The 27696-nt window shown below is 41.8% G+C and overlaps 1 protein-coding gene across 3 annotated transcripts in view; it reads right to left on the bottom strand.

Moving 5' to 3' along the window:
• Window positions 1-24951, bottom strand: part of POMGNT2 (protein O-linked mannose N-acetylglucosaminyltransferase 2 (beta 1,4-)) — a 34605-nt gene extending 9654 nt beyond the window's left edge. The window contains exons 1-2 of one of the 3 annotated variants that reach the window (XM_026068016.1): window positions 24850-24951; window positions 15955-16130 (exon numbers count right to left, since the gene is read on the bottom strand). The gene's annotated coding sequence lies outside the window, so the exon portion shown is untranslated. Of the gene's footprint in view, window positions 1-15954; window positions 16131-21465; window positions 21782-24849 lie in introns of those variants that run through there. The other 2 variants (XM_026068015.1, XM_026068017.1) reach the window with 2 other exon arrangements.
• Between the last annotated feature and the right edge of the window lie 2745 nt (window positions 24952-27696).

Consider the following 27696-nt stretch of genomic DNA (forward strand, 5'->3'; position numbering starts at 1 on the left):
TGGGGTGACATTGGCTTTCTTAGACTGGGGTGACATTGGCTTTCTTAGACTGGGGTGACATTGGCTTTCTTAGACTGGGGTGACATTGGCTTTCTGTTACAGATTTCCTGCAGAACTGCAAGCAAGTCAATCCCCTAGCCCAAAAGGCCGATATGATCTTATTCATTATATTTGTTTAATGAGATACACATAACTTTCACAGTACCTATTACATGAAAGAAAGGATGGCACACTGACTGACTGATATACTGGAACATTTTCTTTGTAAAAAGCAGTCAAGTGTAGAAGTGCTGACTTTTTAAACAGGAAAAGAACAGATTCTTGAAGGGAACAAACCCAGGAGTAAAAGCAACAAACACCATTAATGAGGCATGATACAAAAAGGGAATATGAGAAAAAGGAGGATACCTTAATTCTGCAGTCTCAAGGGGAATCTTAAACATAGGACTTTATTTGGAAAAAATAAAATCAAAATGTAATATGAAACAATTTAAAACAACTTTTACCAAATCCTTGGGTATCTATTGACATTTGTAATCAAAAGCAGGTTTATCTTTAGTTTTTATGGTTTAGCAAAAGACTGGAGCAGAAAGCAGTAAATACTGTAAGGCTCGCTAAATGAGACTGCAAACAAGAAGACAGAGACTCTGTGCAATGGTCCCTACTGCAAACATATCTTCAGTATGGAAAAGAAAAATATTATTAGCTCCTCGAAACCTGACTACCAGTTGCACTTATGGATGGAAAATCTAGTTTTCTCCCACTCAGTTTGTTAATTTTAGTCATTAAGAGCTAGAATAGGAAGAGATCCAACCTGACCTTCAGAAATCTTTAATTTGATATTTGTTGGTACTGCTGTCTTGACCTACAAAAGAACAATTAAAAAAATAACAAATTCCAACACTAACCAATCAAAACAAATAATTAAACCACGAAACTGGGTTAAAGGCATGAGATGAAAAAGAGTTCTTCCTGTGCTCTTAAGGTTCATATTTCTAAGACCTCCTCTCCATCTAGATGGACGTGGAGTACTAAACCCTTCCCCCAAACAAAAACTAACACTGATCTCCAGAAAATCCCCCTAAATAGGACGTATTTCTGATGAGGATAAGCAAGCTTGAGGTGGGAGATTTAAGAAAAATGAGCTAAAGAAAAAAAATGAGAGTATTCCTCTCAGTGGCCAAATCTTCAACTTTTGACAGTCCCAGACCTAGAGATGAAAATTCAAGGTACTTGGGGCAGGGGAGGAACCATGGCTGGACAAAGCGGAAACTTAATAGACAAAGAGTTAATTCCAGCTGATCTTACTTCATCTGAGTATCCCAGTGAAACCTATCAGATTATGTTGGTATTAATAGCACAGGTCATATCAGTAAGGACCTAAAAAACCCCTCCCTCTTCCCTGGTCTCTTGCTTTTTGTCTGTAAGCAAGACACCTTTTGCGTGTCTTGAAAGAAGAATGAAAACATGTGCCAGACAACAGCAGTTATTTTACCTTGTTTCAGTGGTCTACCTAAAGCAAAGATGGAGTTGGGGTGGCTGGAGGAAAAATTTACTAATTCTGCAAAAGTGAATTTAAAAAAAAATGATGTGAAATCCAGAAAGCATCAAACACAACGAGGTTCAGCCACTCCAACTATGCCTTTGGGCTCTAGCTGTRATTTGTTATTTCTCTGCATTCTATGCATCCTCTCTCTCCTTTTTCTCAAACAGGGAGAGTGCCTGCATCATTTGGATATTGGGACTGGTACTTAGTAGCATTTACAACCTGAGCTTTCCCCATTTCCCTTCAGTAGGGTGCTGGAAGCCGTTTCTGTGTGCTAGAAATTCTAAGCAGGAGCTGAAAACATTCAGAGCACAGCACAGCCAATAAAAATAGTGAAAATCCCTCCTTGGTTACCACAAGCTCTACATTATCATGTTTTTAGGGGAGAGAAAAAAAAAAAGTCCCAAATCAGCAACTGTCCAGTAAGAAACATAGTTCTGAAAACCAACAGAATTTAGTCCAGATCAAAGATGTTTTCCACATGAGACTTTTGTTTAAAAATGATAAAGCAAACCAACAGCCAAACAAAGAGGGACTACAAAGACCTAGGATTATAAATGAACTACTGACCTCCTTCCCCCTCCTTCCCACACATGCACAGCCACAGACGAAAGATTCAGCATGAAGTGTGTGCAGGGGGGAAAGGAGACCGAGTCAAAAAAACATGCTAAAATCTCAAGAAGTACGCTGCAGCCAGGAAAGCCTATAAAACTGAATTCAGAGCCGTATGTGAACACCACAGCAAACAGAGCACAGTTACAATAACACCCACCAAACACATTAATTCAGAATATCCGCAACCTTTTTAATCTTGGAAGTACTATCACTAGTAGATAAGTGTTTCAGCACATGCATGCATACCTGGTGTTGCTAAATAAAAGGAAATGCTATCCAGAGCCTCTCTTTCACAGGAGAAAGAAAAAAAATAATAATAAAGACACCTTAAGCTAYGTTTTGCAGGGGAACGAACACTCTCTCCAGTCCTCTTCTTTCCCCACCACCATAAGAAAAAAAATACTGTATCTGACAGCTCTCAGAACAGTAACCCGTGCACCATCTGCAGACTGAGCTACCTTTCTCCCCCAGGTCTGAGCATGCTCTGTCTGTCGGCAGTGTCCTATCGCTCCAGCTGGCTCACCTCAATTTGTTAGCCTCCCAGAGGTCAGCCTTGCATGCAGGATGATTTGCTGCAGTATTCCTGCAAATCCCCAAACGGCAGCCACACTGAAACAAATACCATGGTGCCGTCTCACAGAGCGGAGCATGTTTTGGGAGACAGACAGGAAACTGGTTTGGCAGGGGGGGAACTGATTTTAGAGATCCTGCTTTTAGATATTACTAATGCCACTATTATTACAAACACATCACACAAAAGAACAAAACAATGGGAGAGAAAGGAAAAAATTGCCCCTTGCTAGAGGATGAGAAGCCATGCTGCATGCTTTCTAACAATTCCTCCGGCCCCTTGGAAGAGATTTCCTAGCTGTGTTGCTCAGCTTAGTATTGAACAACACTGCGAGTACCCTCCTTCAGTGATCCAGTGGACCATATTTTTAAAATGATCTCCTACAGGGAAAACTAAATACAAATGCACAGAAATGACCTGGGGCTTATAAGCGTGTATCTAATAGCATTCAAGCTGAAGGTCACGACAGCCAAAGTATCTCGTACCAATCTTAGCAGCAGAGCTTGAACTCATGGTGATCCAGCAGGTTGAAGAAGATAACAAACCAGGGGACACTGACTGGGAACATTTCAAGTCCTCATCCTGTATCTGGATCTAAATGTAGGATTAGAAAAGCAGGAGTCCAGTTCTGCCCACAGCACTCACCAACAGGTTTATGGCARAAAGGTGTATCACTGCACACTGGGGCTATTGCAGGTACTAGGAGTGAGGTCCCAGCCCTGTAGGGATACACTTGCAGATAGATCAGAACAAAACATGGGGCTTGCTGCAACTGTGTTGTCTCTATATTTGCAGGATACATCCTGTTAATTATCTTTGATGCTTTTTCCCTTTAAGTGAGACTTAACAAGTGAAATAAGAATGATGGAAAAGAGGAGAAGTTCTTTAGCACGCTGTGCACGCACATGTCTATACAGAYACTCTCAGATGAAAAGTAACCATTTTACATAAGGAAAAAGAGAGAAACRTACCTGGTTTATTGTTCATGGCAAGAATTATCCTCACTGTCAAAACAAAGAAGTACAAAGTCCTGGTTCTGCATTAAAGAATGCAATTGGATGAGATATGGAGTATCCAAAACACCCAGCCAGGAGAGTTTGGCAGCTGCAAGGTTTAGCATTTTACTTAAACTCTCACTCTAAATACACATCACAGATGAGCTGGTGTCTCCAGCTTCTTTTGCTCCCCAGCTCATGCTAGAAGTCATCTGAGGGAGRGGATAAATGGATTTACAGCATCTGTGTTGGGTCACTGCACTGTAGAGTCACAGTGACTGGGCTGGTTAGTGCTGACTGAGTTGATGGTCGCACTGCCCACAAACAACCCCACACACGGTGGCGCCCCATCCCTGAAAAACCTTCTGCTTCCAGGCAACCTGGCAAAGCAGTCCTGACAAACTCATCCATGGTAAGTGACATACAAATGCATTTGCAGGGTAGCGAGGGGTGATACCATTTGAATCACAACAGCAATATAGCACGAGACCACAAAGTACAGCAATACCCTAAAACTTTTGGGGTGAGGGTCCACCAGCATTTCAAGTTAGTACAGGTGGGAGGTCCCTCATTTACCACCAAGTAATCTGATCTTACTGAAGCCAGGCCTCATCCCTGGGGGAGGCCATTGCATGGAGACAGCCTGCAATCTAGGCACTAGGGTATCGCCTCCTCCCCATCCTGCCCACTGCTTCCCAACCCTCCCAGTACATGGATCCATGGCCTCAAAACCAGCATCTCCCTCACCCAGCTCCTCCTCCTGCCAGATATGGGATGAGAACAGGATGGGCTTCGGGCAGAGACCTGGAAGAACTGGGAAGCACAAAGCGACACCAGGAAGATGACAGCTTGGCCAGGCTAGGCAGGGTGCCACAGAGCACGACAAGACTGTTAGCCTGAATACAGCCACAGCACCATCAGAGCTGAGGAATGTGGGTGTCAGTCAGCATCACACACGCTTAGAAATGCAGTAATACCACAGTATTTATAATCTTGGGTTTTCTGAGTACCAGTTAAAAGCCAAACACATAAAAAAGATAAGCTGAAAGAAACAAAGAACAAACCCAAATAATATTCTGTAAAACCAACAAGAGGTTCTTCACAAAGCTAGACCTTCAAAAATGAGCCTGCCAACATGATGAATAAACAGAACTGTTGTATCTACTAAACTAGGGCATCACAGAAATAAAACAGACATTTTCTCCTCTCCTGCTCTCCAGTGTTGCTTTTACACCTCTGCCTTCTCTGTACAAAACAAGCTAAAAGGTTCTGGCCACCTTGGAAACATTAAAAGACACAAGGAAGAAGGGGCCAAGGGGCCATCTAGCTCTGTGCCACCTCTTCCCGCCAGCTCAGGGAGGACTTTTAGTTAAAGATGAGCCTATGCCCACGCTTCTCCTGAGGGGATCCAAAAGGGACACTGGTCAATCACAGCTACAYGGGGGAAGTACAGAAAGCAAAGGGCAAATAGAAGAGATCCCCCTCTTTGGCAGGCCCACTCAGTGTCCCCAACCTGTCCTTTAGGGACTAAGAGTATCCAGGCACCTGTCTCTCTTTAGCTCACCTCATTGCCCTCTGGCCCCTGTGAATGCAAAGCTACAGTTTGGCATGGAACAAGCCAAACATTTTTCCTCTAAGCTTTGAAAGCTGAGAAGTAGCATTAGATAGTAACCCTGATACATAGTTCCCCGGAGAAAACCCATCTTGATTTTGCATTTTCTGCACACTACAAAGTCCCACTGCAGGACATAGCTTCCACTTATGCCAACAGGAATCTTTTCACTGACTCCACAGACCTTCAGGTCAGGTTCGGCACTATTTCAGTGAGACCCCTGGTAACCCAGAGAGGCCAGACTGGGCTCCTCATCTTAGTTAAGTTTTGATTTTAACAGCAGGAAAAATATACAACATATACAGCCTGGTCTTTTATTACAAATAAGCTCCTTCTCTACTCCTGCAATGAGATATTTGCATAGATTTCAACAGGTACAATTTATCACATCAAGTAGCATTGGATAGTTTAACCCCAGTTGGGAAAAGGGACCTCTATAGTCAGTCTGCCATGTCAGGGACATTCTAGGCACAAAGYAACTGAACTAAACCTTATTTCATTAAAGAAAAAAAAAAAATCCAACAACTCTGAAATAATAACTAATTACTTATTACTACTGCACTATAACACACTAAAGTGTGGTAGCCCCAGGCTCTTCCCAAATAATCAGCACCACCAGTCTCTTGCAAGTCAGTTCTGAGCAAAGACAACCTATTCAAACCTCACTAAGAGTTTAATAAATATTTAATTTGCCTCATAAAGTTGCAACCTCCAAAAACAGCACCACAAAAGAAAAACAGTTAGCATTTTAGAACTGCTTAAAAGCAATATAGCATAAATAAAATTCATCAGGCTGGCAAAGAGGTCTGAATAGACTCCTCTTGGTTTAGGACTGACAAACAGCAGGTAAATTATTATTTACTGAATCTTTGCCTGGCACGTATATGTTGCAGGGGTGCCTGTGTCACTGGGTTACAGCATTTATTATTTATAGGCCTAGAAGTACACTCTATAAGAAACTGTTCTTCCTGCAGTGCTTTTCAACCAAAAGCATGTCTCAGTTTATGAGGAGAGCACAAAAAACTTCATGCCTGAAATGACAAAAAAAAAATTCTTCCTTATATTAATAAAGTATGTAGGGAGACAATGGAAGTGTTGAGGTTCTACACACCAAGAAAACCTGGGCTGCGCGCATGGAGGATGACATTTTGATTCTGCAGAAGTTAACATTAAAACTGACATCATAAGGACCAAGACTTCAGCTGCGCACTGAAAACTCCTAAGCAAAATTTTTTTTTTTTTTTTTTTTACAGAGAGAAAGGTATTTTTTGAAGAGTATCTCAATGGCCAAACTCCACTTTGCTCAGCTGCTCCAAGCAACACAAGGCTTACTATGAGGCTTAAGAGAGATCTAGGATGTAAATTTTACATAAGTATTAGATTCATGAAGATATAAGTATGAACAAATATATCTCACACATAGATACTTAGGTTTTGTCTCTACATCAACCTGACAAACAAATATCTATGATAGATATTTATTCTTTTCCTTCACAGATGTGTGCATATTTTTATACATATAAAACATACTTATTATGGAAAAGTACACTAGATATCTGAATTTGCCATTATGTAAACTATTTACTTTAACAATCCTTCCATCCCCATTAGGAACTGCCCTAGCAGCACTGCAGGGAAACACTGGCCTGCTCCTGCAGTTATAACAAGGCATGGTCAGATGACTGGCATGGGAGGTGCACCTGCTAGACCCCATGGCAAGAGATGCTTTTGGTAGCTGTTTGGACCCAAGCTAGGTGTCTCTTGTGTTCTTTCCAATTTCCATTTTGCCATCAGTAATGGTCAGCAGGATGACACAGATAAACCAATTCCCTCTCCACACAGCTATACCAACCTATGTATCTGCAAATGTAATTAATACCAGAATGTCTGTAAAGGAAACTGAAATAATTCATGCTCACAGGAGCAGCTTGGTAAAAAAATGTTGTTCACCTAAACATAGACATGAGAATTCATGGGTAAAACACTATCTGCAAGACCTATTGTTCATGACTACTCGAAATTAGAAATACCGCTATGTCCTAGGCAAACTGAAGAGCCACACCATGGCGTTTCTTGCTTAGGAGACGGTAAGATCATCTGCCCTCTCTCAGACCACACTTAATATTAGGACTCATCATCACAACATCACTTGAAGAAACGCATCTCCCATTTTACAGATGAGAAAACCAAAACCAGTAAAGAGATCTGGATAGGACACACCTCACCAGCAGCTACAAGTATGGTAGCAGTCTCTTGTGAAACACCCACCAACATTCAAATCCTGTTGCAGACCCCAAACTTGCATTTGTCTCCACAGGATCTAGGGCTGAAGAAAGTGGCCAGGGTTGCCGAGATCAAAGGCAACAGTTTAACCATGCTAAAGATCAAAGGGACAGGGAGGATTAAGATACCAGCTCTGTCAGTGCTGCTGTGAAAGAGCTGCTGGCAGAGCAGCTCCCAGCACACCTTCCTCCCATCTTCTACCCCCATCCACACTTGCCATGCAGGGGCCATGGGCATCTTGTGTGCCTGGCAGCCCCACTGCTGCCACAATTTAGCCTGAAGTTGGAGGCTGTCAACATGGACCATGAATCTGGTTTTGAAGGAAATCAGGGTGGTGCTGAAGAAAAGCAGCCCCTTCTTCCCGTCTTTTGAGACGAACAGGGTAGGCACAACCAGCAAGTCTCTCAGAAATCTCTCTCAAGAAATTAAGATGAAAATACTGCAGCAAAAAACAGCTCTTCAAGGGAAGAGGATTCTTGAATGTGAACATCTTGGGCGGGGGGCAAAGTAAGTAAAAGAAGAGAAATAACAGAAATACAAGTTGTCTCTTATGCTAAACAACAGGATTCTCAGGCATTTGACAGATCTTTGGGGCGAGCAGCTAACAAGCATGTTGAAGTATCTGTCTTCACTGGATTATGTATTCATTTGTAAGTGGGCTGCAGTCGTTCCAGTACCGATAAGAACATCTCTGTTTATGTGCAAGATTACAGCAGGACTGTTCCCCATAGGTGCCTTTGCCCTAAGCTTCTGCTTTCTGTTACRCTCAGAGACTTTGTGCTTTCCTAACAACCCTGGAGAACTAAAAGACACAAAACAAAGTCATAATACTTCATGGAAAGAGCTCCACAAGGAGGCAGCAGCAACATCTACAAACTTGATCAAAACAGCAGTTTTAATCCAAGCTGGARTGTGTGCTTCAATTAGCCAACCTCTCAGAAATGCTTGGAGGTGACTAGCGCAGCAGCATGACAGGAACGTAGTTCAGAGCCAAGGAAAAGAATCTAAATCAAATCAGGGACATAAAGTTTTACTACCATTTTGAGTCCCCCAAATTTACAAGCAGATAGTTATTACTTGCAACACCCCCCACTGGGCACATTTGTATATTGTAGCCACCTATTTTAAAGGGATGCAGTCAGCATATACCCCCCAAACATTGATATAATAGTGCAATTTAAAAACTGATAAGAGTACATATTACTGGTCATCCCACATCTAGTGTAACCAGTCAGACTGATACTACAGGAGCATAAAACGTCCCTGCTCTGGGGTGGTAGCATATCCCAGGGTTGCTAATATTCACATGTAGATTCAGAACAGAGTAAGGTCTCACAACTCCTCTAAAATAACTGAGATTGGAGCAGAAAAAGGTGTTACCTGAGGGTACAGGCCACAGGACTAAAAAATATCTTCTGGCCAATTTAAACACTTTCTTAAATTTGTTTTTTGATTGGTACTTAAATACCTTAGTCTGATTTTCCCTGTGGAAAAGAACAATTCTTACCTTGTCTCTCATTTGATTACAGTATCATCAGAGGGCCCAGCAGAGCAGCAGTAACACATGGCTGTGGGCCAGGCATTTACTGTTTCAAATGTTGCTCTGAGGGCTACCACTGCTACTGACAGGGGGAAGAGAAGAAAGCAATATGAATCATTTTTCTCAGCTTCCATGTGAACCACTGCATGCAATAGGGAAAGTGTGATAAATACACTGAGTTAGTTGTATAAAACCATTCCAAGTCCGCCAGGTGTCGTAGGCAACAATTTACAGTTCAATAGGAAGAACTACTTCACGCCCTTGGCAGCCAGAAAATTCATGGAAAGACTATTACATCTAGGTTTATTTACCAAGGGCAGAGTAGCAAGATGAAGAGGTTTTAGACCTGATTCAGGTCCTTTGGTTTGTGTTAAGACTTACTGTTCTATTTATCTGAATAGTAAATAAAAAAAGGTGGTTAAATTTTGCCCCCTAAATAAGGCCAGTAAATCAATTTGGGAAAAAAAAAAAGTCATTCCTCTGCAGCCCGCCTTCTCACTCCATCTCTCTAGAGGTTTCAACAGCCTCATAAACAGCTGATCTGACATTTAATATGAAATCCATGAGGATAAAAGCATCAGAGAAAAGGCAGAAAGCATCCTTTGGGAGGCAGACATCTGAAAACATACYGAGAAAGCTGTTGTTCACTGGTGGCCCTTCAATGGTGGGAGATTCCTTACCCAACCTTGCCGTGTCCGCTCATTTCTGTTCTCTTCTACTCTATAGGCAAGGGCTGCTACCTTTTCTGAATCAAATCCCAAGTCAAATATTTGGGAGTGAGAATCTCTCAAAAAAATTGAAGGGTAACCTGACTGTCACTGTGAGAAGAGCAACAGAAGCCTGATAAACCAATCGCTGTTTAAAACAGTCCCACTTCAAAATATCTGCCCCCATTCCTTATACATGGCTCTAGATCCATGTGCAGATATTTGTGAAGCCAAGAAGAGAGAGACCTTTCAGCTACTAAACACAGTATTTCAAAACATCAAGGGCACTGTAAGCAATATCCTACATCAGGATGTGCTTCCTCATCTCTCAAGATCTGATGTGCCAACACAGTCACACCAGGCCAAAAGACAAATCCTACAAGAAGGACCAGATTAAAACATATCCTAGCAATGGCTCAATTCTTGCTAGCATTTGCTACTGACACAGCCATCCCCCACAGAAGTCCTCTAGCCATTATGAAAGCCCTGTAGCACTGCCCAACTACAGCATGGGATGGAGCAGGTCTGACTCCTCTTACTTGCAAAGAATTCCCAAGATAAGCCATAGTAAAAACTCACCAGTCCCACTCTCAAAGAGGACAGTTCTTGTGACCTTGGAGAAAAGACAGGACTCAAACATACATATATATTGGCCCAGGCAGACCCATCCCAAGAGCCTGAAGGGGTCAGAAAAGGGAGGATACACATCCCAGGCACAAGCTTCCTGCCTTGGCCCATCCAACACCACCCTCTCCACAGCAGAGCCATATGTTTATAATATGTCCTTACAGGAACAGACTGCTGGGGTAGCCAACCCTCCTTCCCATGCAACGGGTTAAAGCTGTAGCCACAAGAAGCTCCTCTAGCTTTCCTATGAAGGCTCAGTCTGCACCTATATTAATGCAGCAAGTACCTGAAAGGACAAACCAACCAAGTCAGAGGTGGAAGACTGACTAGAAAAATAGCCATTTTGCCAAGTGACTTAAGGATATACAAAATACCCACTTTTTTTTTTTTTTAAATATCATGATGACAAAATATACTAAAACAAAAAATGTTCTCTAATTTATTTGAATACATTTAATGCTTAAAGACAAGCATGTGTTTAACAGCGTTAATCTACGTTTCCACGGGATACTGGCATACACATAAATTAAGCAAGGACTAAAGAGCTTTTTGAATAATGACTAGACTTTGACTTCTGTGCTAAATTTGTGGTTAAAATATATATGTGTGTTATATATATATATATATGAATAATATAAAATTCATATAAAAGGTTACACTTAATATGGACTATATATTGCTCTTAAGTTTATACATGCATTAAAAATGATTAATCAGTGACTTTATAAATTTAAAGAAATTAATTTCAATAAGCTGCTACCTTCGCAGCTTTAGTTTTAAACCTGTGACACAATTGTTAACACAGTCAGAAGCCAAGGAGCTGTGAAACCACATATAAATGTGTGTGAAGCTGTCCCAGATAACCTTACAGGAGAAGGGAAGGGGACAGCAACTCCAGTCTTCATTTTCTATTAACTCTGAGGTCTCTGGATGAACACGAGTAATAACCTAAGCAGCAAAGAACAAACAGCCGGAAGCAAGGAGCAGGGATAAAAACAAATCATTAAAAAGTGATCAGCATCAAGGGCCCTAACTTAGCAAAAGGCGGTAAAAATACACATACACAGGAAACCACCTTGTCTCCTCAAAATGAATCTGGTCATATAGTGTTAGTGCTGAGTAAGTGACTGCCGTAGTGCAACATCAGCATGCCTCTTAGAAAGGACAGGGTATTTYATCCATGTGCTTGGAGGTCAGATGACCTATTTTCCCAGGTGTTTCTCTCCCTCCTTTCAAAAGGAGGAAAATACACAGCAAATTAATCTTTGGGCAGCTTTTTGTCTTGCACCCATCATCCTCTTCCTTCACTCCACTCCTCCCACCAGTTGTGACAGATGAAGGGGAAAACATGGATGCTTCACAACAAAATTCAAATAAATTCAGAACAACAGAAATGCTGGCCTGAGTCTGATTTGGTTCAACAAGGTGAACCTGAGCATGGCGAGTCAGTGCAAAAAACCCAGGTCTGTGAATCTGGTGTTACACACCTTTCTGGAAGCCTTTTGTGGAAGGCTTATTTGCCTGAGAAGCAAGCACTAGAAACTGAGCTTGCCAGTGCAACGGGACTCTGATTCTCAAACCATTAACCTCCCACTCAATTCACATTACAGGTGGGAGAGAGGAAACCAACAGCAAAATAGGACATGAAGCAATTCACGGCTATGTAATCTCCAGTGCACCAAAAGGCTCATCAGTGACTGCCCCATGYATCAATCTGTCGCCATCCTATAACTAAACTTGACTACTTGCTTGCCAGCAGTAAAGGTAAAACTCCATCACATCCAGGAAGTCTTTCACATTATAAACCACTCCTTTTCAGAAGACGGAGCACAACCCTCACCTTGAAGCTAAGGGAAGCTTTTTCTGGGCACAAGAAGAGAAAGAGCCAGAAGGCTGTAAGTTCCCTTAAGGTGTTTACAATTGCCAGGCTATTATACGCAAACTCAGCTTAGATGTTTTGTTGCTCAGCAGTGGTCCAAAATTCACATACAGCTTAAAATTACACATGGGCTTCTAAGCTTAAAGAAATCAGGGTCTAAACACTCAATTCTGTCCCCCTTTCAGAGCAGTCTTTCACACTAATATGCCACTGAAGGAAACAACTTCTGTCAAGAATAAACGCTATTCAGAGAACAGCATAAAAAATTGGGCCCTAAAACACTACCGGTCAACTTTTAGCACCAAAATCAATGTAAGTCTCACAGCATGACCTTGAGAAGTACAGACATACCTCGGAGATATTGCGGGTTTGGTTCTAGACCAGCGCATTAAAGCAAATATCGCAATAAAGCAAGTCACACAAATTTTTTGGTTTCCCAGTGCATATAAAAGTTATGTTTACACTATACTGTAGTCTATTAAGTGTGCAATAGCATTATGTCTAAAAAAAACAATGTACATACCTTAATTAAAAAATACTTTGTTGCTAAAAAATGCTAAGCATCACCTGAGCCTTCAGTGAGTTGTAATCTTTTTGCTGATGGAGGGTCTTGCCTCAGTGTTGATGGCTGCTGACTGATCAGGGTGGCGGTTGCTGAAGGCTGAGGTGGCTGTGGCCATTTCTTAAAATAAGACAGCAATGAAGTTTGCCGCATCGACTGACTCTTGCTTTCACAAAGGATTTCCCTGTAGCATGCGATGCTGTTTGATAGCATTTTACCCACAATAGAACTTCTTTCAAAATTGGAGTCAATCCTCTCAAACCCTGCCGCTGCTTTATCAACTAAGTTTATGTCATATTCTAAATCCTTTGTTGTCATTTCAACAATGTTCACAGCATCTTCACCAGGAGTAGATTCCTTCTCAAGAAACCACTTTCTTTGCTCATCCATAAGAAGCAACTCCTCATCCGTTCAAGTTTGATCATGAGATTGCAGCAATTCAGTCACATCTTCAGGCTCCACTTCTAACTCTAGTTCTCTTGCTGTTTCCACCACATCTACAGTTACTTCCTCCACTGAAGTCTTGAACCCCTCCAAGTCATCCATGAGGGCTGGAATCAACTTCTTCCAAACTCCTGTTAATGTGGATATTTTGACCTCYGCCCATGAATCAGAAATGTTCTTAATGGCACCTAGAATGGTGAATCCTCTCCAGAAGGTTTTCAGTTTACTTTGCCCAGATCCATCAGAGGAATCACTATCTATGGCAGCTACAGCCTTACGAAATGTATTTCTTAAATAATAAGACTTGAAAGTTGAAATGACTCCTTGAGCCATGGGCTGCGGAATGGATGTTGTGTTAGCAGGCATGAAAACAACATGAATCTYGTTGTACATCTCCATCAGAGCTCCTGGGTGCCCAGGTGCATTGTCAATGAGCAGTAATATTTTGAAAGGAGTCTTTTTCTCTGAGCAGTAGGTCTCAACAGTGGGCTTGAAATATTCAGTAAACCATGTTGTAAACAGATGTGCTGTCATCCAGGCTTTGTCGTTCCRTTTATAGAGCACAGGCRGAGTAGATTGAGCATAATTCTTAAGGGCCCRAGGATTTTTGGATTGGTAAATGAGCAYTGGCTTCAACTTAAAGCCACCAGCTGCATTAGCCCCCAACAAGAGAGTCAGCCTGTCCTTTGAAGCTTTGAAGCCAGGCATTGACTTCTCCTCTCTAGCTATGAAAGTCCTAGATGGCATCTTCTTCCAAKAGAAGGCTGTTTCGTCTACATTGAAAAGCTGTTGTGTAGTGTAGCCACCTTCATCAATTATCTTAGCTAGATCTTCCGGATAACTTGCTGCAGCTTCTACACCAGCACTTGCTGCTTCACCTTGCACTTTTATGTCATGGAGATGGCTTCTTTCCTTAAACCTCATGAACCAACCTCTGCCAGCTTCCAGCTTTTCTTCTGCAGCTTCCTCACCTCTCTCARCCCTCATAGAATTGAAGAAAGTTCAGGCCTTGCTCTGGATTAGGCTTTGTCTTAAGGGAATGTTGTGGCTGGTTTGATCTTCTATCCAGACCACTAAAACTTTCTCCATATCGGCAATAAGGCCGTTTCACTTTCTTATCGTTCGTGTGTTCCCTGGAATAGCACTTTGCATTTCCTTCAAAAACTTTTCCTTTGCATTCACAACTTGGCTACCTGCTTGGCGCAAGAGGCAGAGCTTTCAGCCTGTCTCGGCTTTCGACATGCCTTCCTCACTAAGCTTCATCATTTCTAGCTTTTGATTTCAAGTGAGAGACGTGCGACTCTTCCTTTCACTTGAACCCTTAGAGGCCATTGTAGGGTTATTAATTGGCCTAATTTCAATATTGTTGTGTCTCAGGGAATAGGGAGGCCCGAGGAGAGGGAGAGAGACGGGGGAACGGCCGGTCGGTGGAGCAGTCAGAACACACACAACATTTATCGATTAAGTTCTGTGTCTTACATGGGCACGGTTTGTGGTGCCCCAAAACAATTACAATAGTAGCATCAAAGATCACTGACCACAGATCACCCTAACAGATATAGTAATAATGAAAAAGTTTGAAATGTCGTGAGAATTACCAAAATGTGACACAGAGACACAAAGTGAGCACATGCTGTTGGAAAAATGGCGCCAACAGACTTGCTCGACGCAGGGTTGCCACAAACCTTCAACTTGTAAAATCCGCAATATCTGTGAAGTGCAATAAAGCGAAGCGCAATAAAACGAGGTATGCCTATATGTTAAAAAAATAGCAAAAACACCCTAAGCAGGCTGAGTTTGAAGACAGGAAGTTATTAAAAGGGAAAGAGAAGCTGTAGAGTCTGCTTATTTTCCAGACAGTGCTAGCCACAGGTCTTCACAAAGGAACCTTTTAAAAATTGTATGGTCTGCCGATTACTCTGTCAGAGAACATGACTAGATGAATAAGAAAGATTTTCCTGTGTGCAAGTCCCACTTGATACAAGAGATAAAAGAGTACAATTAGGAAATTCATTACAATTCCCTGGCCTCATGCAAGCATGGTCCTGCATCTACACAGCTCTGTGCTGAAGAAAAAGATGGTTCCCTGAAACAGAAGTGACCAATGCCAAATTTACACAAGCAAAACATCCCCACAATCCAACAAAAATTTTCAACCAAGGATCCAAACTCCAGAATTCAGCTGCTCTTTGCTCCTTGAGTAACAAAGAAGCAGACAGATCAGACTTCAGAGATATCTTTTCATGCTAATTACAATATAATAGTTTAAAACAGAGATCGCATCAGGCCAACACCTCTCAAAAGCAGAAATAATAGTGTAAGTGAATTGTGAAGGTAAACCAGTAACACGAGACCTTCACTTCTACGTCACTCCAGTAACACAGTGGAAAGAAAATTAACACCATGCACAAAGAAACCTTCATAACCAAAAGAAGGAAACATTTTTATTGTGAAATACGTTTTCTCAGTTGAACTGGATGGGTCAAAAAACATCTTCTCACAAATACAAAAAGATTTTTTTTTTCAAATAAGCTTTTATTCTTCTCATTTTTAATCCCCATCTCCATATATACCTTGTTTAACAACAAAATGCCTTTCGACCTCTTTTCAGAACACCTAGCAGCTGAAGAAGGGGCTCCAGGATTCAACTGTGCAGAGAAGTCCACCTCTCAATGGTTTTCTAGATCTCAGTTTCAATTTCACATGGCAGAGTCAAAAGCCAGAAGAGAAGGACACTTGCATGTGTGCTCTGAAAGGAAAAGTCAAAATATTTTATGATGGAAAAGGGCAATGTTGATTGTTTCAGATGTAAAGATTGTGCAGCACCGACTCCCATAAGTATGAGAAAGCAAGTATTGGTGCGTGAGACAGTAAAATGGCAATTAAAGCTGCAGGCAGGATGGAAAGAGTTGGTGAAACTTTTCAGCTTTTGGTGGAAAAAACTTTAAAAGCCAAAGGGGGAAATTACAGAGCTCTTCACTTACAAAGCACTTCTGAGGAAAACTTCCAAGTTAAGTCCAGGTATCCAACTATACTTAGACTTAGGTGTGCTTCTCTCTCAAACACAAACTAAATCAAAAAAGAGAGTAYAGAAGACATAATGCTGAAATAAAGGGAAGGAAGAAAAGAAACAGGCATGAAGGGAAGAGAGCGCAAAAAGAAGATACACTTGGATGAAGGATGTGCAGTAGGAGAATATGCAACTTTCAGAGACTGCTCCAGACCAGAGTGGAGATTATCTTTTTGATCTGTGTTTAAGCACTACGGAATCCCAGTCATAAACCTGAGACCTCATTGTGCTGTGTGAAGTAATCAAAATCACCTAAAATGTAGGAGATTGATATAGGAATTGCAGTGCCAGCTGCAATGGTGTGGGACCAGTTAGAGGTATAATGAAGTGAAAATGAACGATGCTATAAAAATCAGTGCGTCAGGAGAACTCGGCCCACCATTTCTCCTTTAGAGTCTCAAGGACGCAAGAGGTATGACATCTAACTCAGCACAAAGAAAAAAATTTAATAAAAATATTTCCATCTGTACATGCTTCCCCTCTCAGTTCAAATGCAAGCTCAGATCAAGCAGGAACAGCTTCACACCAGCAGAAGCACATGGACAGCACTGAGAGCTAAGAATATGCTGTTTCCTCAAAAAGCAAACAGGCCATGGAATTCAAAAGAGCATGAAACATGGCATGAAAATGACCTAAAGTGGAGAAGAGAAAACAAAGCAGAGACAAAAAGAGTGCTTCAGCTAAAGAACAACCAGAACAAGAATCAGATGAAGAAAAGATCTAGACCCACTCTGATCAAAGTAGAGTACCACCAGCAGGCCAGGAAGGAAAAAACAAACAAACAAAAAAAACACTCCTATTTTGGGAAGCTTCTTGGAAAGGTTCATTTCTCAGACTGGCAAAGGTCAAGTCAGTATTTGGAAATAGGGATCTTTGGTCCAAAAGCTTTTATACTGGGAGGGAGGTAAAAGGGCCGAATGTAAATTGCTGAAAACCTTTACAATTTTTCCAGTTTGGAAGGGAGGAAAAATTACAGCACTCCCCTGTAACATCCCCAGTCTCCTCCAATGCTTCAGCCCCCTAGGCTGAGGGTACCACTCCATGCCATTCCCTCCAACCACAGGCAAGGCGTTCTGCCCATGGTTGGCAGACATGGACACAGCATAAACACTGAGGAAGGGAAGCACATAGATGCAAGGTAACAAGCACTGAAACATTAGGGTTAACCTACGTGAGTGCACGCTGGGGAGTCGAGGTCAGAAATACCCAAAAGCAACACTTGCACTCCTCATAGAGCTCTATTCCAGGTGTCTGGAAAAGGCTCATTTCCCTTTCCCACTTCAACACACTAAAGCAAATTAATCCCCCTTCCATAGCAAGACCCTTGCCTACCCCACACAGCACAGTGCCAGATAGACACACACAATGGAAGGAACTCTTGTGCTTAGAATTAAGCACATGCTTAACTACTGGCTGGATCAGCACTTGTAACCATACATCCTCGCAGGCCATGGATTTGCATTCTTATGCACCTGTAAACTTTCTAGGACGTGCAATTTCTCATCCTGCCTGTGACAAAGGACAGCAACACCCTGCTCATTTCTCTTGCTCTCACTACTCTGCAGAAAACAGAAAAYAGATTTCTCGGTAGCAAGGTGGAAGACAATGGTATCCCCCTTTCCCCCTCTGATAGTTTAGCTATAGCATATCATTACCAGCCTTGGGGTAGAAAAATTGAAAAAGACTCAAAGGGGGAAGGAAAAAAATGTGTGGGAAAGAGATACTTTACTTTCAGCAATAGAAACAAACACACAGCTGCAGGTCACATATGAAAAGAACATCCATATTAATTGTGATCTCAGAAGAACAGACCAGGATAAATTCACGGCAATTCCATGCATTTCAGCCTAAATATTGGAAATATACATTACTCTGTATTTATGAAGGGCCTAGCTTTATGCCTGTCCTTTGAACATCAGTACTTTTCATACATACTTCCTTGGTGCATTCTAAATACAGTGCTTATACTGTATACACACTGTAAATACAAAATGCATAGCAGTACATTTATGTACCAGCAAGCCAAGATTTTAAACCAACAGACTTGAGTGCTCACTGACTTTAAAAGACAACAATTCCCTATTCTTTAGCCTGTTTCTAAATTATATATAGGCTGTGTATCCCTCCAGCCAAATGAACACTGATAGATTACATTCCGTCTCCAGCCAGACACTTCAAGTAATCTCCGCCCTCCCACCTCCTCGTCGCATGAAATAAAGATGAAGCACCGTACAATGTCAGTCACACTGCAGATCCATCCACCACCTGCCTGAACCTGGGATAACAGAACGGATGTGTCAAGACTATTAGAAGTAGAAATCTTTGCTGCAATGGACTCTGGCACTCTCAAAAAGGATGCCAGTACATGCCCTACACAGCCAGAGTTGTACTAGACTGCATCTAGTTCCTCCCACAAGCTTCTCCTGATGGGATTGCTCTCCTTCCCGACTTTATCTTTTATGCCTGGACTTGTGATTTTGTCTGTATCTGTGGACTGTGATACATTTAACAAACAGCACAGCGTGCTCCATGAGCTGGCTGTCTCCCAGCCATGTGCCTGCAGGAATGCTGCCTGCAGTGTTAAGCCCACTGCAGATGTTTGAGCACACAAGGCCCCTTCCTGACATGCTTCATTACCCCTACCCCAGCAAGCTTGCCCAGAGTTAATTTAATGTGTTTATGAACTAGACCAGCTTCGCTGCCCTGCAGTGCTATCAAACATGTTAGAGACAGAGAACTTGGCCACGCTCCATCTCTGGGGTTTCCTCCAAAGTCTACCTGTCCTGACGGCAGCTGAGGTGGGCTTGATCAGTACCAGGACAGGGCTTCATCCAACACAATCCGCCTACACCGAGAGAGAGCTGCTGTTCCCTCATATTGACTTTCCTGTACCCCAGTCCCTTTCCTACAACAGCACAGCAGCTGGATCATTTTCAAGTCACTTTATCTGAAAGTCACAAAGTATGCAAGAGATCAGAGAAGAAACAGTTGTTGTCCTTTCCTGTCTTCAGGCTCTACTGGTCAGCTTAACACTACTTCTCTCCACAGCCACAGACAGGCACCCACAGCCCCAGGCCAGGAAGTAACACCAAGGAGACACTATTCCTGTTCCAGCATTGCCTACATGAACAAGTAGAGGCAAGTAAACACTTTCCAGTGTCCTCCTTAGAGAACTGTAACAAGAGCCCCCTGAATCTGGGGACTGTTGCCTTCAGCTTCCGACACCCATGGAAGAAAGATTTCCTCTTCAAGTGTTACCTCCAACTGCATCAACATTTATGTAGGTTCTAAGTAGCAGGAAGTCCAGTAAATCCACTAAGCCTTTGAGAAGGAGAAGAGAAGGAGTTTGTATTGAGGACTTGCACCTGAATGTTCCCTTGCAGGGCAATCCCATCTCTGCTTACAAAGAYGCTTCCTTCCACCCCATATATAAATAGCTGTAGTACGCTTTCTCTCAATACTGTACAAACAAAGAAGCTTAAAAGTTTAAACATAAATCACTTTTTATTGATCTGGGCAATTAAAAATTGAAGAATGATAACAAGTTGCGAAGTGAATCTTGTTATCACTGGCCTAACTGCCACTCAAGGTTTCAAATTATGGCAGAAAAAATGAAGAACAAAAATTGGGCTATTTGTAGTTTGTTTGGATTCTGCTTTACAAAGTACAGAATTATCTTTGTCAATGTGTGATGAAACACAACTGCACTGTACACCTCTACATCAAACACAAAGTTGCTGGTTTAATACTCAAATAATTAAAGCAAGAAAAAAAAAATGATGTACTTATTTCAGAGCTGCTTATTGCTTTGGTATATATGATCTGTTTGCGCAGGTTAGTACTCATCTGCAAAAAAACTTAGCTCAGTATTTTGAGACCTCCTTTTTGAGGAGTTAGAGAGAATGATTGGGGAGTAAAGAAGGAAGGAAAGGCTGCAATTTAAGTAAGTGTGAGAGTGTCTACAGAAGGAGAATCRCAGACAGCAAAAGATAAAGTGAGCAACCCAGTGTCAAAGAGAGAGGAAAAAAAATCTTAAAAAAAAAAAATCAATGGCAAGGCTGGGAGTGGACTACAAAACTCTCAAGTTTAATTCCGGTACCTTAGATGCACTATTTTCCTTAGTTTAAGGTTTACTCATTCCACCTTCTTTATAGAAAAGTCAACCCTATACACCACAAATGAAATCCCACAAATCAAGAGCAATCAAAGTTACATTTTTAAGGCTAACTCTTCCCCTCTCTTCTTTCCCCCAAGCTCCCACCTTTCCATCTCAGAACTGTCAGTAGTGGTCAGCACATCATATGAGAAACTCATTTGAACATACAATATAACTTGACAGGCAATACATCAGAAAACCTAGATGTGACATCCGCAAATTCCACCAGATGGTCCTGGATCATATCCACCCATTAAAGGAAACAGAAAAACATAATTTTTGAAGAAGAAAAAAAATTGGTACAATCACTGTTTCCCCCTTCATCCTATCCATGCTGGAGACACACAATAGCTGCCCTCACCCTAATGTTCTATCATTAATATCAGTATATGTATTTCATTCTCCTACCCTAAGAAAAGACATTTTTAAAAAAAATGTTGCTCCATTAAAAGGCAGTATGTACTAGTAATAATAATGCTTTCTAACTGAGAAAACTCTCTTAATGACTCCGGAGCCTAGTCCTGCTCCAGCATCCACATGGACTCTAGCTGCACTGAACCTGAGCTCTTTGTCCGGGGAGTAGCAATGAAATTAGAGCACTTTCAAAACTCCCCGTTTCCCATCCTTCTGATCTCCCTGTGGCCCTCATAAGGAGCATAGATTCAACTTTGTTTTAGGCTCCCTGCAAACCTCATCAGCCTTTGCAATGGGCTATAACACAGCCCTTTTGGGAAGAAACCTTGGACTGCCTTATTTGCTATTAACCATATGAACGGTAAAAGCAAATGAGACTCACAGGCCAAACAGAGACTGTCAAGGCCTAACSTCAGTGCAGGTAAAAATGCCCTTGATACACACCTGAAGCTCAGACTGCCCCAAATCTGAGAGTTTTTCAGCAGGTAGAGAACAAACAACTGCTGATTGTGGCTTTGAGCCCCCACAAAACACAGTGCAGAGGAAGCCAGGGAGGTCAGGGACAACTACAAACAGGATTCTGCACCACCCTCTGGGAGCTCAGCACGGTCCCACAGCACAAGGCACCAGGTTCAGAAGCAGCTTGGGGGAAAACTCTCTGCCAGGAAGATAGCAAAGCTGTCACTGCTCTTCAGATGAGCGTCACCAACCTGGCCACAGCAGCAGCTCAGCGGCGACAGAAGTGACAGACCTGTGAAACACAAATCAAACCAAGGCTGTCACTGCCTGAGCAGAGACTTGCATGGATACCCTTCCTTGCTCCTGCTCTGCCCTCTATCTTCAGTAGTTGTCCAGAGAGGTATGTTTTGATCTACGGAATGCAATTGTGTGCGTAATCGTGAAAAGAACAGCATATCCATGTCATTGCTCTCAGTTACACAGGCTCTGAAGTAAAAGGCATTTAGTCAAATATATTTTAGATCAGTAAAGCAAGTAGATATGAATCTGAACACATAGACTGAATGAAGCTGATGAATAAGGCGGTGCCATTTTACCAATCATCTAGCAGGACAGGACTGTGCTTTGAAGTTCTTAGGAAATCTGAAAGCCTCTCCAAATACAAGATTGCTGCTGTGGTGGAAGGTAAATCCACTCCCTAACAGTGCACAAGCTGCACTCCAAAATTTAGGACCTAAATCCCTTCTTTGGGCCTCAAYTGCAAAACCAGTTTCTACCAAGAAACTGGACTGAGCCTTTAACAAAGGACTATTTCTATATATTAGAATCAACTATTTTCCTTTTCCTAAGGAAAGTTCCTTTCATTATAAACTCTCCTTTGCTGTTAAGTACAGTGCATTCTAGCAGCTATAAACATCTGTGGAGTGGAATACTCTATTGCACCAGTGGAGAATTGGGTTGCAGCTGTGCTTTAAAAAGTTGGACTGGACTCCAAAGATTAGTAATGGAAAGAGCTTTTTAACAATGGCTGATGGGTACTTGCTGACTTATGTAATAGCAGTTTGTCTCAGCCCGATCCATTTTACAATTATCACCTTTTTTAATAATAGAAGAAGCTTTTACCTCATGGTCCTAAGAACCAAAGGTTTACAAAAAAAGTCTACCTCCTGCCCCCTACAATAAAGCATATCACAGGTTTTTCACTCTGTCATTTTAGCATAGAAGAAAAAAATAAGTCAGTGACATTTGGAAGTTTTTTGTGTTGTACTGGTGGGGTTTCAAATGCTTCAGAGGAACACATTTATGGACACTTTTGACTGGAATTTAAATGTTGTGACAGCACATAAATAGTTCTTAGAGATACAAAAAATAGGTATTTAGCTTAAAATATGTGTTCTGATTCAAACCTAAAATGGACACCACCTTTTTAGTAGGGTGCCTTTTGTCAGCTAAAACATTTTCTGTAGATACTAGACTAAGATTTTTCAAAACATCAAGTTTCTACAGTCAAGAAAAAAAAAAAGCTTGACATTTAATTGTTTTCAGTAAAAATACTGGAAAACTGAAAGCATAATAATATTATATGTTTAATGTCACTGGTAAAAATGTCACCTCCTTCTACTTGTTTGATATTTAATTATATCTCACTAGCAAAACAATGAAAGTACTGCAAATCAAAGTCCAACAATCAGCTGTTTATTTTTATTTATTTAAAGGTATTCCTATAGTGCTCATCACCATAGTAACCAAGAACCTTTTTTTCTTCCTGTTCAAAGGAAAAGTTGTAATTCTGAAATGCGATCCTTTGATGTTACAGTGCAAATAGGTACTTATGTCCCATGCTACAAACACTTCCGCAGGTGCTTCAGGTACATGAATAGACCTAAGTCAAAGGCAGGGTGAAAAAGACAAACAGAGAAAAGAAAAAAAAAAAAGGAAAGGAAGCAAGAAGCAAATGAGATAGAAGGAAAGAATAAAGGGCTGTCATATGAAAATTCACAGCGTACCGGGTCCTACAAAAAGCTATGATCTCCCCAGGGCTTTTTTCCTGTAATGGTGGATGACTGGTACAAGGAGCACAGGTCAATTAATCAAGAGCAATCAATGAGTTYACAATTTTTGCTGAGGACGCTGGTGAATATTCTTGAACAAGATTTTCTACAAAGATGGTAGCTTACAAATGAGGCTGAGGAGGTCTTCCCTTTTGAGAGCAGAGAAGTCAGGAGCCGTACTTTGACTGCCACTCTCTTCTGATTCCCCAGCAATTAGCCATTATCAAATTCCCACAGAATTAATAGACCTTTTCAAGGATGCCATCTTCTCACAAAATATTAAAGGAATGATTAAATTAGGACATTGCTCTTGCATTCACCATTATAAAATGAGTTACTAGGTATATCAGGCATTTGCAGTTTCCCCATGATGCTCTTTGTATGCCCAAGCACACAACTACTTTTCCGATCTTCAGAAAAGATTTAAATTGCTTTTATACTATTTCATCTGGTAGCTTCCCACACCACCCTATGAAAATACAGTATATATATACACATACATGTATTCTCATTCTCTCTCTCTCTCACACACACACACTCACACCCCCCTTCAGATACTTTTAAAATCTACTGAACTTCTAATTAGGATCGAAAGAAAAAAGAATAGACCTTTAGCCTGTTTTCATTTTGTTATATAAGAAAACTKATGATCAAGACTTCTTCAAGACACAGGTATATGAAGTATTACCTTCAACTTTGCATTTAATTTGATCCTCTATTCTTCATATACCTATCCACATACCTTCCAAATCAATTAAATAAGGATTACTTGTGCCTAAAGCAAACTCATAAATCTTTACGCAAGGCTGGTGGTTATTTTGTAATCTCTTTTTTGAACTGTATTCTATATAGGGCAGAAGCTGCACACATGACACACAGAAAAGTGACAAGTCCCTTATCTGGAGAAGCACCAGCTGGCATTGCCATCAGAACAGACCAGTTCTTTTAAAGACGACTGATGAAGCTATTTTTAAAAACACCTCATAACATCACAGATGAGAATCTGATCTCTGCAAAGGTGAGCTGTGTTGCTTGATACTGCTGGGAGGTGGCTAATGAAACTGAAGCGCGTCAGACACAGGCTGTGTCCAGTAATTGGCTTCGAAAATTTGCAGTTTAAATTCCACCACGCTGAGTTTAGTGCCCTACTCACAGCTAACTCCAAGGGTGGGCAGAGCTGAGGGCTGCCTAGCGTGACCAAATGCGAGTGGCCACCCTTCCACTGCCCATATAGCCAGGCCCAGTCTGCATGCTTCCCTTCAYACATGCTTGGAGGCAGAAAAAAGAAACCTACTTTCTTCCAGCACCTCACACCTACCTCTTTGCTGCTGGGACAGGGATGGACAGTTGCAGGGAGAAGGAGGCAGAACAGCGTGGGAGCAGGCAGCATGCTGATGGTGGAGGAGAGAGCATGCCCTACCACAGAAGGYGAAGGAGGGGGTGAGGACCTAAAAGGGAGAAGGAGGAGGGTCCCCTGCTGTGCATTCACTCAGGAAAGCAGAGCCACTGACCATCGCTAGCTGTCATACACATTATGTGCCGATTATGCAAAGTCCCTCAGTCACGGCCGCTGGCTTTCCCAGGAAGGTGGCTAGCAAGGGGGGGGGGGGGAGAAGTGTCACCCATTTTCCTCAAAACTCCACTGACCCTTCCCACCCCCACTACCTAAGCTTTATAGGCCCACAAACCCATTCTGCTTTCCAACCCCCCAAATTAATTCTGCAACTATCCAGTATGACAAGCAAAGATCTAAGTGTCCCACATGTGTGAAGAAGCAAAATTTTGTCTAACAGATGAGAAATTTCAATCTGGTCCTAGCTCTGTGGTTTACTTGCTCTCAATTGCAAAACCTTCTTTTTCATGATTCTTTCTGCCTCCCACTACTTCCTAGAAAAATCAGCTCCTTCACTGCCTAGACAGACTCCTGTTGGAAAGCCATTTTAAACAGGAAGCAGGTCTTCTGCTTGAGGGAAATCATCCATGGCTCTGTTTATTTGAATAAAATGATAGTTTCACTAGTGGAGGATGTCTAGGTCTGCATGTTTTAAAACATCTTCTACAGACCTTGCTGTGTTAGGGTACAGACCTAAATCTGTTAAGAACTCTGGGGAACAATAATTGAATACGGGTTGCTGTCACAGGGAACTGTTTAAATACCAACAGCACTTACAGAAGACTTTAAAGAAACAATTTTTAAGAGGAGGAAAGGGGGTTGAGAACAAAGAGAATGAAAGTACCCAACTTTCAGATTATTCAAATGAACCTCAATAAGTTCATAATGCAACATGACTCAGGAGCTTGGAAATTTAAATGGAAAGAGAATTCCACATACTCGATCCATTTTACACATTGCTTAATAGAGAATTGGCTCTAGGTAATTAATCCCTAAACATTAACCAGGTAGCTGGACTGTATGTTCATGGCATACTTTACAAGTGTTGGAGGTTGAACTCCAGCTTTGATGATAGCTCATTAAAACACAAGAGGGAGACTCCAAGTAAAACTGCCACCTTGGAAGCATAAACACTTCAAAAATGTGCTTTTGCAGAAAAGCAGACTACAAAGCAGGTTTCCTAGATCCAGTTTCCACACTTGGTATCTACCAAATTTATGAAGATGACATTGCAAAATAAAGTCCCAGTCTTACAGCTGATGTGTTTAACATACATCAGACTTKTTTGGGGGAAGAGGCTTGATTCTGAGGAAGCCAAAGAGGAAGGATGTTTAAGTCTCAAGGATGAGAGCTAGTTCTCAGCTAAGCCAAGGCTTGAGCTAACAAGCCAATCTATCAGTTCAATTGTTTCAGGTTTTGAGATCGCTGTTAAAGGAGACATTACTGTTTTGTTACCAAAGTCAACAGATTCTTCTGAATCAGCAGTCACTTAAGAAGTCAGCATTTGTCAATAATTATCCAACTATGGTACTGGTGTGAAAACATCAATATGTTCCCTTGCATTTACCAGTTGTTCAGATACAGTCATTATTATCATCACCAGAGAAGAATGTCTCTCTTCACTAACAAAAAAGAAATCTAGCAGCCATTATCTTAGCAACACATTTAAACATTAGGGTAATCAAAAAGGGAGAGAAAGAAGCTAGGGAACACAGTACTCACRAAAAGCAGCAGATCAGTAAGCCTGAACTCTAATAACTATAAACACAATATACATGCATAACAGACATATGCAACTCAAACTTTTCTATCATGCTTAGTCAGCACACAGTAATTAAAAGGAGAAAGAAGCAATAATTCAGCATCCATATCCACTGGGGCCAGATTTGTAAGGACTGGTAAGCATTCAAAGCTAAAGACAGGTGTCTAGGGGGATTCCCAAGGTACTCAGGCATCAAGGAAAATTGTCAGGAGAGCCTAATTACATCTTTACTTGTCTTGATACACTTTAAATCTGCAGTGTCTTTGACCTCTAATGAGGTTATTAGAGATTTAAYTTAACTGCATTTCTGCGATGCAGGCAGCTACCTACAAAAGCCTATCCTGAGAACTTCAGCTCTCACTACATGTACCTGACCAAATAACCCTCACAGCCTTGGTTTTTCTCTGTTATTGGTCTGGATCACACTTGCTCCACAGGTTTGAAGAAGAAAGGTTTCTTCTTCCAAGATTTCAAGCCTTTTTATTTTATTTGTTAACTCCCCTGCCCCTCCTCACCCTCACTAGCATGGTCTTTGACCTGCTCCCACAGACCAGCTACAGGACTGGTGCCTTACAGAAGGCAGACTTGAGATGGGACCGGAGAGTTCGGCGCAGGGAACTGGAAATCTCTGGAGAGCAAGGCAGAGGGTGGCGGAAGGTGCTGGCCCCTCGCAGGCCGCTCAAGGGACCTCTCCCCCCGCCCACCTCAGGCTTGGGCCGGGGGTAGCGCCTTCCCCACCGCGCCGCTCAGCACTGCCCTGGGGAGGCGCAGTGCTACCATACCTTAAGTTTCACAGCTAAAGCAATAGTAGGAAAGGAGATGTTAAATAAAATAAAATAAAATAAAATAAAATAAAATAAAATAAAATAAAATAAAATAAAAATCACACTTCTCTCTTAACCACCAAGCCGCCGCTGACCACGAAACAGCCCCCCAATTTCCCGGCCTGCCCCCACCACACGCGCGCTTCACTCAGTCCCATTTCTTCTCAAAAACGAGGCAGCCCCCCC

The sequence above is a fragment of the Apteryx rowi genome, unplaced genomic scaffold, assembly GCF_003343035.1.
Source record: "Apteryx rowi isolate R43461 unplaced genomic scaffold, aptRow1 scaffold_266, whole genome shotgun sequence".
In the NCBI taxonomy this organism is placed as follows: Eukaryota; Metazoa; Chordata; class Aves; order Apterygiformes; family Apterygidae; genus Apteryx; species Apteryx rowi.